This window comes from Malaclemys terrapin, chromosome 1 (genome assembly GCF_027887155.1).
Source record: "Malaclemys terrapin pileata isolate rMalTer1 chromosome 1, rMalTer1.hap1, whole genome shotgun sequence".
Taxonomy (NCBI): domain Eukaryota; kingdom Metazoa; phylum Chordata; order Testudines; family Emydidae; genus Malaclemys; species Malaclemys terrapin.
Window position 1 is genome coordinate 216781946 of NC_071505.1, and position 10748 is coordinate 216792693.

General features: G+C 41.7%; 1 long non-coding RNA gene across 1 annotated transcript; it reads left to right on the top strand.

Moving 5' to 3' along the window:
- The first annotated feature begins 713 nt into the window (after positions 1 to 713).
- On the top strand, positions 714 to 9486 carry LOC128825044 (uncharacterized). Its single transcript, XR_008442583.1, has 3 exons — positions 714 to 799; positions 5578 to 5719; positions 9210 to 9486. It is a non-coding gene; the product is annotated as an uncharacterized LOC128825044 (long non-coding RNA).
- The last annotated feature ends 1262 nt before the right edge of the window (positions 9487 to 10748 follow it).

The window sequence follows — 10748 nt, forward strand, 5'->3', positions numbered from 1 at the left end:
AAGGGTTCTGCCACATCCCCTGTCTTGAAGTGGTATCCATTATATACAGGGTTTACAATTTGGTTCAGTGGCTCTCAGCACCCCCACTATAAAAACTGTTCCAACACTACTGGTCCCTTCCCCTCTGAACTTACTCTCTTGGTTCTTATGATGTCACTGTGCTAATTGTTCAGTTATCACAGAGTTGGCAACCTTTCAGAAGTGGTGTGCCGAGTCTTCATTTATTCACTCTAATTTAAGGTTTTGCATGCCAGTAATACATTTTAACGTTTTTAGAAGGTCTCTTTCTATAAGTCTATAATATATAACTAAACTATTGTTGTATGTAAAGTAAACAAGGTTTTTAAAATGTTTAAGAAGCTTCATTTAAAATTAAATTAAAATGCAGATCTTATCAGTTTAGTGCAGTGGTTCTTAACCTGGGGTGCACGCACCCCCTGAGGGTGCAAGATGCCCTTTCTGGGGGTGCGAGATATGCAAGATTTTTTTAGAAGGTAAATCATCAAACACAAATTAAGCACAGGCACGTAAGTACAACTACTTTGTTTCATCAAACCTATGTATTTATTAACATTATACATGTTTTAACGATTACTGTAATAGACAAAGTTTTTAAGTTTTCAAGTTTTTAAGCTAATTGTAGTGTAATTTTTGATAAGGACTGCAGAGCGCTGGGACCAGGCCAGAAGCAGAGCCCTGGGCTGGTTGCCGGTATCCCAGGCCGCCAGGAGGCTGGGCCGGAGGCCCGGACCCCGGCTGGCAAGGGGCCGGGCGGCTGGAACCCCAGACCGTCAGCGAGGTAAGCAGGGCCGACGGCTGCTATCCCAGGCGGGCAGCAGGCTGAGTGGGGCCAATGGCCAAGGACCCCGGCTGGCAAGGGGCCGGCAACTGGAACGCCAGACCGTCAGGTGGCACGCAAGCTGATTTTTACTGGCATGCTGCTGCCAGCCGGGGTTCTGTCCACCGGTCCTGCTCAGCCCACTGCTGGCCTGAGTGAAAGGAACCCCCGTCCGGCAGCAGGCTGAACGAGGCCGGCGGCCAGGACCCTGGCTGGCAGGAGCCAGCGGATGGAACCCCAGACCAGCAGTGGGCTGAGCCGCTCAGCCCGCTGCCGGGCTGGGGTTCTGTCCTCCGGCCCCACTCCACCCGCTGATGGTTTGGAGTTCCAGCCGCCGGCCCCTTCCCAGCCAGGGTACTGGCCGCCGGCCCCGTTCAGCCTGCTGCTGGCTGGGGGTTCCTTTCACTCAGGCCGGCAGTGGGCTGAGCGGGGCCGGTGGATGGAACCCCGGCTGGCAGCAGCATGCCAGTAAAAATTGGCTTGTGTGCCATCGGTTGCTGAGCCCTGAGTTATCACAATCTTCCAGATTAGATAGGACCACATTTTTAATGTAAAAACTAAACAAATCAATCCTCCACCCCATCACCTCTTAAAAACAATAACAAAAAGAATCTGACCCCCCACACACTACGTTTTGCTCCCTTTGCAGGTCCCCTTTAAATAAGTTAAGACAGAAACGTGACCATCCACAAAATCTGCTTTTTTGGGGGCAATGAGCCTAGGATACAAAAAGGTCATTTCCAAAAATCATGGTTATTGGCAAAATGTAAGCACCTGGGAAAACAAAGAAATGTCACCTCCCTACAACCTCACAGGCAGTGGTGTTGGTGGGGAGGGGGCCTTTGTCTTAGTCAGCAGGGGAAAGAAAACCCTTGGTCCCTTTAAGAAACGCACCCGCTCCCCTCTTCAAGAGCACTCCACCTCCTAGTGGGCTTGACGAGGGCGGCTCTCTGGTTGATTATTTGGAGAGAAAGTGCAGCATAAGTCTTTTGGCTCCTGTGCCTCCAAGGGGAGCGCTGATGAACTCTTCCCCATGCTTGGGGGCTTCAGTCAGCCTCAGGAAGAAAAGTTTCCCCTCTTCCCCTCCCTGTTTGGGACTAAAGTAGGACCAGGTCTGGGGACCGTGCTGTGGACATCACACTAGTCACCTTTTGGGAGGTTGGGAAAGAATTTTTCCTTCACTACCCGATTGACCTGGGCAGAGTGGGGTTATTTGCCTTCCTCTCAGCAGCCCAGGGACCCAGTGAGTACGCTAAGCTGTAAAAATCATGTTGTTGCAAGTTGGCAGGTGCTCAGTGCAGGTGCTTTGTTCAGTAAGCATCCAGTTCCCTCATAAAGTAGAATTGGAAGTGGATTAGGAGAAGGCAGCTCCTAAAGGAGGGGAATGGAGTTGGGGCTCCTAATGTCTGATACAGTGAAGAGACAACCCCCACACCCCAACCCTTTAACCTTCTAGAAGGGGAGTGGGATCTCACTGACCATGTAGGTACCAGGTTAATGGGGTGCTGGGCTGATGCCAGCCCTCCACTAGGTGGAATGGATTACAATAGGAAAGATGATCTGCACTGCATGAATTATTGATGGATAGTTTCCAGATGTTACTTAACAGACTTGCGGCCTAGTTTAAACCACATTTCTAGTGTCTTGTTTTCTTGTCATGGAAGTTTTCTCCCTATCCACCCTATGTATTGAGTGGCTTAAGAGTGGTTTGGGGCCAGAAGTTACCTTTGCAATTCAGTCTCTACCATGACTTCATACTTCTGCAGTCTAATGGGATTGCAGACAAGGAATTATGGATGATTCTCTTGACCTGAGTCTTTGAACTTTGTGTAGTCACTTGAACACCATGAAGCAGGTGTAAAACATTAGCATTCAGGGCTGGTATGGTCAGCGAGGGAGGGATAGCTCAGTAGTTTGAGCATTGGCCTTCTAAACCAAGGGTTGTGAGTTAAATCCTTGAGGGTGCCACTTAGGGATCTGGGGCAAAATCAGTACTTGGTCCTGCTAGTGAAGGCAGGGGGCTGGACTCAATGACCTTTCAGGGTCCCTTCCAGTTCTATGAGATAGGTATATCTCCATATATGTGTGGTGGGGTGCACACACAGGGTACAGGCCTTTGGAAACAAAAATTATGTGAAAATGAAGACATATTACATGAAAATAATAAGCATATTAAAATAATTGGGCTTATAATTTTTTTTGGAATATCAGTGATATTCACCATAAGAAATACAACATGCACAGACTAAATATTATAATCAGAAATGCAGACTTGGTCAGATCAAAGGACATTGGTAAAAAAAAGGTTTGATTTTTACATTTGGAAATCTCTTTCTAATAATACCATGCTACAGTAAAATCATACTTAATATCATGTGTGTCAGCCTCTACCTCATCTTTAAACCAACTGAAAATATATTAGCACACAGAAGGGTTATAACATCTCTGTACAATTAAAACAGTCGTTAGTAGATCAAAGAAGAGAACAAGATTGAGATTACAATTCTTGGATAAAAAACAAAACAATTCCCTTCAGTGACGTATATGATACCCCAGCCCAGCTGTGACACTGTGATCATAAAAACATTAATTTAAAATATGAAAAAGCCACAGACCAATTTCATCAAGGTGATTCAGACATGAAAATAAGAATTACTTTTAAACGCTCCCAGGGACCCCAGCTAGTATTCCACAATGTTCTGTGCAAGAATGACGCAGTTACAGGGAACATAAGTGACTGTAAAAATGGATTGTTTTTCATTTATTCACGTGATCATAATTTCTGACACAGTTCACCTACTGGCTAAGAAACACATTAACCTGTGATTTTTGAATCCAGAAGCCTAGCCAATGACAACCAAATTTACAGCATATTTCGAGCCAAAAAGTATTGTCCAGAGCATAATAAAATTAAAGTTTTATAGTGAGAATTTTGTCTGTGTTCAGAAAGTGACCTCCAGCCTATGAAAAAAACAATAACTGCCACCAGTTACTTGTCAAGAAATTAAAAATAAGTTTTTTGTGCGATACATCAAAATATTTATAATAACAATGAAATAGTGAACACGTCTCCCAGACGTGCACATTTCTGCTGACATCAGCATCCTTCTTGCAGAATTTTTTTAAATGGCCATATTAATTCTTCCTCATTAGAAACAAAGAAGAGAAAAATCAAAATTGGTAGGAAAATAAATAATTTTTTCAAGTTTGAGCATAGCACACAGTAAAGGGTAAGAGAAAAACTTTAAAAATTGAATTCAGTTCTGAAATCCTTTTTCTACTCCCAAAGTCAATGCAATGAGAGTTTTGTATGAGTAAAGAATGATCAAGCACTTTTGAATTGGACCTGTAGTTTGTTTGTTCCTTTAAATTTCTGCCAGTAAGGGGATTTTCGTCCAGTTGCTGCCAAATTGTCATTGTCAAAAATAAAATGAGTGATTTAGGACATACTTAAATGGATGAGGACTCTTTATATATATATATATATATATATATATATATATATATAACATTATATATATATAAAGTTAAGTATCTATCTCTATAGAAACACCTTTGAATTTTGTGAGATTTTTGAATTTGTGTGTGTGGGGGGGATTTGTTACAGCTTTCAAAGATTTCTGCAGGAGTTTAGCAGCATAAAGATACACTCAAGTGTCTTGGTAAGCGAACAGAAATCAAAGCATTTCTTCTCTGAACCTCGCTTTTCTTTCTTTCTTTCTTTCTTTCTTTCTTTCTTTCTTTCTTTCTTTCTTTCTTTCTTTCTTTCTAGTTTTGGTCCTAAGCTGACTGGTGCAGGAGCATTGGTGATTTTTATTCCCAGGTCTGCCATAGACTCGCTAAATGACCTTGAGAAAGGTCACTCAATCTCTCTGTGCCTCAGCTTTCCCCTTCAGTACATGATGTCTCACTGGAAGTAGGTCAGAAGTAAAAGACAACATTGGATAAAATTTTCAAAAGCAACCAGGTGTCTTAGAAGACCAAGTTTCATTTTCCAAAGGTGACTGTTTAAGAAATACATTATGTTTCTCCAGTAATTGTAACTCTTCTTCCATGCCTATGCTCTTTATTTTGAACATCAATTATTGGTTAACCATGTCAATCTTCAAATTTATTTTACCTCTAACTTTATCCCTCAACAGAATCTTCACAGACCCACTGGCTTATGTAATGCTTTCTTCCTACAATGACATTACTGAACATTCTTCAAACCAGTTGAGTGAGGGAAACCACCAAACACCATACATATTCCTCTGGCACTAAGCCTCCTATTTGCCTCTTTAACATTATAAGCAGCTCTCTCATTGAGTTCTCCCTCAGAGGTTGTAGCCTTTAGATTGCTTGTAAACTTTGGTAACTTATGTGAAGTCTATAATTTCTCTGCAGCAGAAGCAAAATGTTTAAGATAGATAAACTAGTGGTTCTTCCTAAATGTGACCCCAAATTATCTTCTCCCCAAATACACAATCATTCCCTATGTGCTTTGCATGAGGGGCCTAAGTCCCACACCACTTCTTAGGCCTCATCAGCGTTTATGCAGTTCATCTGGCAGAGAATCCAGCAGACAAGGTCTCTTTCCCTGACTCAGTTACTAGCCATTGTAATTCATAATGGCAAGTCATAGGCATTCATAAGAATGTCTCTGTAGCCTGGTGCTTAGGGCATTCACTTAGGCTGCAGAAAACCCAGCTTCAAATCCCTGCTCCAATGACTATTTATTCACAGTGGAACTTCTTCAGTAGGAGACACTCCGAGAGACCCCCCACCTGAATAGCTCTTGGGTTGGGACACTCCCCAGGCTGCGTTACAGGAGACCCAGGCATAAGTCGCTTCTCCACATCAGGCAGAAGGGCGTGGTGGGATTAAACATTCTTCTTCCAGGTGAGTGCTCTAACCACTGGGCTAAAGGATATAAAGGAAATCATGCTAATAACCTTCCCCTCCTCCCCTCCCTGGTGTTTTGTGAATGTGGTGCTTTGTTTTTGTAAAAAGGTCCAAAATCATAACAAAAAAAAATTTAGGTTAGATTAAAACAAAATGTTTCATTTTGACCCTAGTCAGAAAGTTTTTTTTAACTTTTTGATTCACCCCAAAATTTCATTTTCAGTTTGACTTGAAACAAAACTTTTGTTTTTCATTGCCAGCGAATCAAAAAAACCCAGCTCTACATTCCATGCATTCAGACAGTTATTTTGCCTTAATGACCTCAGCAGTATTAATCTTGTGAGCTAGAGTGCAGGTTTGATGAAGCTGGGGTACATATTGCTGATGGGTCTTTCTTTTTTTTTTTTTTTAAGCTTCCCCCTGGAAGGGAGTGCTGATGTTTGGGCCATGTCAGATCTGTAGTGAAATTACAGTTCAGTGGGTTTGCCTTGGCACACATTTTCTGTGATGGCTAAAAAGTTATAAAATATTCTTTAGAAAATACTCCCGATGTATAATTGGTATTCTTGGAATTTGGCACATGAGGAGCAACTGTGTGGCCAAAGGACAGATCCCAGGGTGTTTTAGATTTCTTGCAAAAGGAAGTGAGACAATCTAATGTGAGGTGGGGGGGATGGCACAAAAGCAGTGATTTTTAAACTCTGATTTACTCTGTGTCATTCTTTTCTTTATCAAAGCACAATGAAAAATTCAAATAGTGTTCAAGGTTTATATTCTGTTTTGATTTTTGCCATTTCAATGAGATTTTTACAAAATAAAGCTTTAAATTGCATGTTAAAATTGAGCTCTATAACACAACCATGGCTGTACTGCAATTATCATTGCACCATAAGCACAATTATAAACAGACAGATGAATGTGATTTGCCAAATTCTGAACCCATTCAGGCATACAGAGTTTAATAATAGAAGCAGAATGTTGAGGTTCACATCCAGTTTAGGGCTGGCAAAACTCCAGCTCTGCACTCTTGCTGAAAATGTCAGCAGCTGATCTCAGAATATTGCACATTCATTTTTTCCTGTCAGGAGTCAAAATGTTAATGAAGTAGACTCAATTTGAGATAGCTTTGAACCAACCCCCCAGATCCAAACATCCTTTGAATTTTAAGAACATAAGAACAGCCATAGTAGGTCAGACCAATGGTCCATCTAGCCCAGTATCCTGTCCTCTTACAGTGGCCAGTGCCAGATGCTTCACAGGTGCTTCTTGTCCAGTGTTGTACATCCAGGGCTGAATCCTGAAATGCTTTCTCAGGCCAGATTCTGCCTCACCCCTTTTGCGTCAACAGCATGAGGAACCTCTTTCCCTTTGTGGTCTGTGGAAGGGCCAGACAGAATTGGGGAGCAGATGGGACTGCTCCTTCTCTACTGTCTTTTGAGGCTTCACAGGGCCCCAAAAGAAGGGAAACCAGCGCTCTGCCTCCCACTTCTGCAGCAGGACTACAGAACTGGCCAGCCATCTGTGCATGGGGTGTGAGCTGCACCCCATGAAAGAATGGGGCAGTGGGTGTTCAGCCTCAGTGCACTTACCTTTTCTCCGCTGGAGATGGGGCAATTATCCTCTACCCCTTTCTAGGGGCCATGTCTAAAAGGTACAATCAAGCCATACGTTTTTATTTTCAGAAACTTCTTTTGTTTCAGTTAGAATTGCCTCAAGAAGGACTGAATAAGGATTTTAGAATTCAATTAATAGTTTTTAATGTCTGAGAAAGATCCAAGTAGTAAAAGAAGAATCAACAGTTGTCTTCAGAGACAGACACCTTGCATTTGGATTGCATCAAAATAGCAGAAGGCTTTCACCCCGACTATGGTTAACTTTCCCAGTGACATAAATATAATGAGGTTTGCAGCAATGCACAATGAAAATGAGGGGGGAAAAGCCAGACCCGAAACACAGCTACTCATTGAAACAAACGAATCTGCCCAAGAAACATGTCTGAATGGAAGAAGTTTAGAACATTGTGTGTTAAACAGCGAAAACATTATTTTAGATCGGGGTAGGCAACCTATGGCATGCATGCCGAAGACTGATTTTCAGTGGCACTCACACTGCCCGGGTCCTGGCCACCGGTCTGGGAGGCTCTGCATTTATTTTAATTTTAAATGAAGCTTCTTAAACATTTTATAAACCTTATTTACTTTACATACAACAATAGTTTAGTTATATATTATAGATCTATAGAAAGAGACCTTCTAACAATGTTAAAATATATTACTGGCATGCGAAACCTTATATTAGAGTGAATAACTGAAAACTCGGCACACCACTTCTGAAAGGTTGCCGACCCCTGTTTTAGATCATTAAGACCTGGTGGTCTCCTGTATGAGAAGTGGCACTTCAGTCAAGATGTTTGAAGCAGCATAGTGTCGTACCATATGGTACATCAATTGTTAAATATTCCCTAACAAGGACACGGTCAGTGCCAGAATGGGCTGACTGCCAGATTGAAACCACTGATGGAAATTATTTATCAGTATTAATTAATAAGAAATGGTTCAAGCAACTGGATTGGCTAATGCACAAGGCAAGATGTGTCCCCTACAAATTAATTGAAACTTATTTATTTTTCTCAACATTCCCAGTTATCTATGGGCCCAACCATGAAGTACTCACTCAAGGAAAACTCACTGAAGGGAAGGCTGTGTGATATAGATATAAGGTACTGGACAGAGAGTCAGGGCTTGTCTACACTGGCAACTTTCTCACTCAGGGGTGTGAAAAAACATCCCCCTGAACGTAGCAAGTTTCAGCGCTGTAAAGTGCCAGTGTAGACAGTGCACCAGCACTGAGAGCCGCTCTCCCAGCGCTGGTAGCGATTCCCCTCATGGGGGTGGGTTTTTTAGAGCTCTGTGAGAGAGTTCTCCCAGCACTATACCATGACTACACAAGTCACATTAAAGTGCTGCCGCAGCAGTGCTTTAACGTTGCCAGTGAAGTGCCCTCATTAGAGGTCTGTTCCCAGCTGTACCACTGACCTACAGTGTGCCTTTGGGTAAGTCACTTCATACTTCTGTGTTCCGCCAGAGCACTTCAAGTCACTTCTTTTGAACAATACGTATTTTCATATGCCATGTTAACCTTCTGTCCCCAGTCATGTATTAGAGCTGTTCCCAGAAAGGATGGACAGATTTTTATAATGGAAAAAAGTGTTTCCATGCTTTCCACTTCAGCCATCATCCGTTATTTTACACTATTTAAAAAGACAGTCCATCTGTAGTCTGTATAAAAATAAATATGAAAATATTTACACTAATCACCACTGTTGTATCAACATTGTTACACAGTTGTGGTAAATCTTATGCAAAGTGTGCCTCCTAAGATATCATAGTTCAATAGATTACAACATTTCCAATGTTATCCTGTTCATATGCATGTATTATCATTGTATCTGAAGTTATGAATATTTCCTATGGTTTGTGTCTCAAAGGTGTTGGGTTCCTGAATAACATGTGTTGATGGCCCATTAAGATGAATCAACTCTTCAGTGAGCCCCTCCTGAAGATGCCTCAGAGGGCACAGAGATAATGGCTGCCCCATGACTCAGCAATGGCATGTAAGGACATGTGATCCAAGACTCCATGTTTGTGCCAGTAACTTTCCGTGCACGTGGGCTGGGTATATAAAAGTGGGGACTGTGAATCACTTTGCCTCTTTCCTGCTCCACATCTCTGGATTGTGATTTCTAACAAGAAGAGCTTTGAACAATGGACGAAGGACCCCCCAGTCTTTTGGGAGATCCAGAGAGACTTATTGCAAGTTAACAGATCACTGCTATTATCCTGATCTACAAACTCTGAAATCAACTGTAATGTGTATTATTCACTTTAACCATTTAATAAGTCTCTTATTTTTTAATATTAATAAACCTTTAGTTTTTGTTTACTAAAGGATTGGCTTACCAGCATGGGTTTTGGGTAAGATCTGAAGTATATTTTGATGGGGGGAGGCAGTGGAAGTGGGAAAGGGGCGATGTCTGGTTCTTTGGAACTGGAAGAACTTAATATATGTGATTTCTGGTTTTAATAATCATTTATCACAGAAGTCTGGTTTGTCTGGGTGGTGCATGAGGAGCTAGAAGGCCTGAAGGAGACTATTTGTAGCTTCAGAATAACTAGTATGGTATTTTGGAAGCACACATTTGTTACTGGCTTGGTGAAATCTTCTGATAGACCATACCATTTCTTTGGGGTACATGCCCTGCTTCCAGGCAGTCTGACTTGAGATTGGTGCTCTTAGCTGTGTCCCATACCAGGAAGTGTGACATAGTCTTTTTTGAAATCTACCATATTTTAGCAAATATACTTGAAAAGGCTGCTTTCCTTCATCTGCATCTGCATTTAATTAAGAGGAGTTAATGTTGGAAGAGCAGCACATTTTCTAGAATCTAAAGACTGAGGGGTGTTAATAAACGGTGCTTTGGAGCATCAACTCATTCAAGTCAGTTATTGATCCTAGGAAATGTTTTGCACATCTGTTATCTTTGCTATATCTGTTTAAACTGCAAATGAAATAGCCATACGTGTATGGGGCTGATTCCTGAAGTCTTTACTCAATTTTTACTCAGTCCTTATTTGAGCATCACTTCCATTGACATTATTATTAATTGGTATTACAGTAATATCTACAGACCTCAGTTGAGATCGGAAACATTTTCAGAACATACATTTTCTCTAATTTCTCTTATAGTTTCAAAACTATTACCCGAACATACCCCCATGATTGCACAAGAGAGTGGAAAGGAAAAGAGTCCTCCCTCCACCCTTAATAATACTAGACATATCTTTTAAAAAAAATCTGCCAAGTATTTGACCCACATCACTTCACTTGAGCTTCATACACTCAATTTCCCCCCCCCCCATGCTTAGTTTGGAAATGGAGACTTCCTTGAGAAGCAACAGATTCAAGTAAAGAATTAGTGGTTGTAGCAACACAGCACATCCCCTGCAATAACTCTTCCAACTCAAGT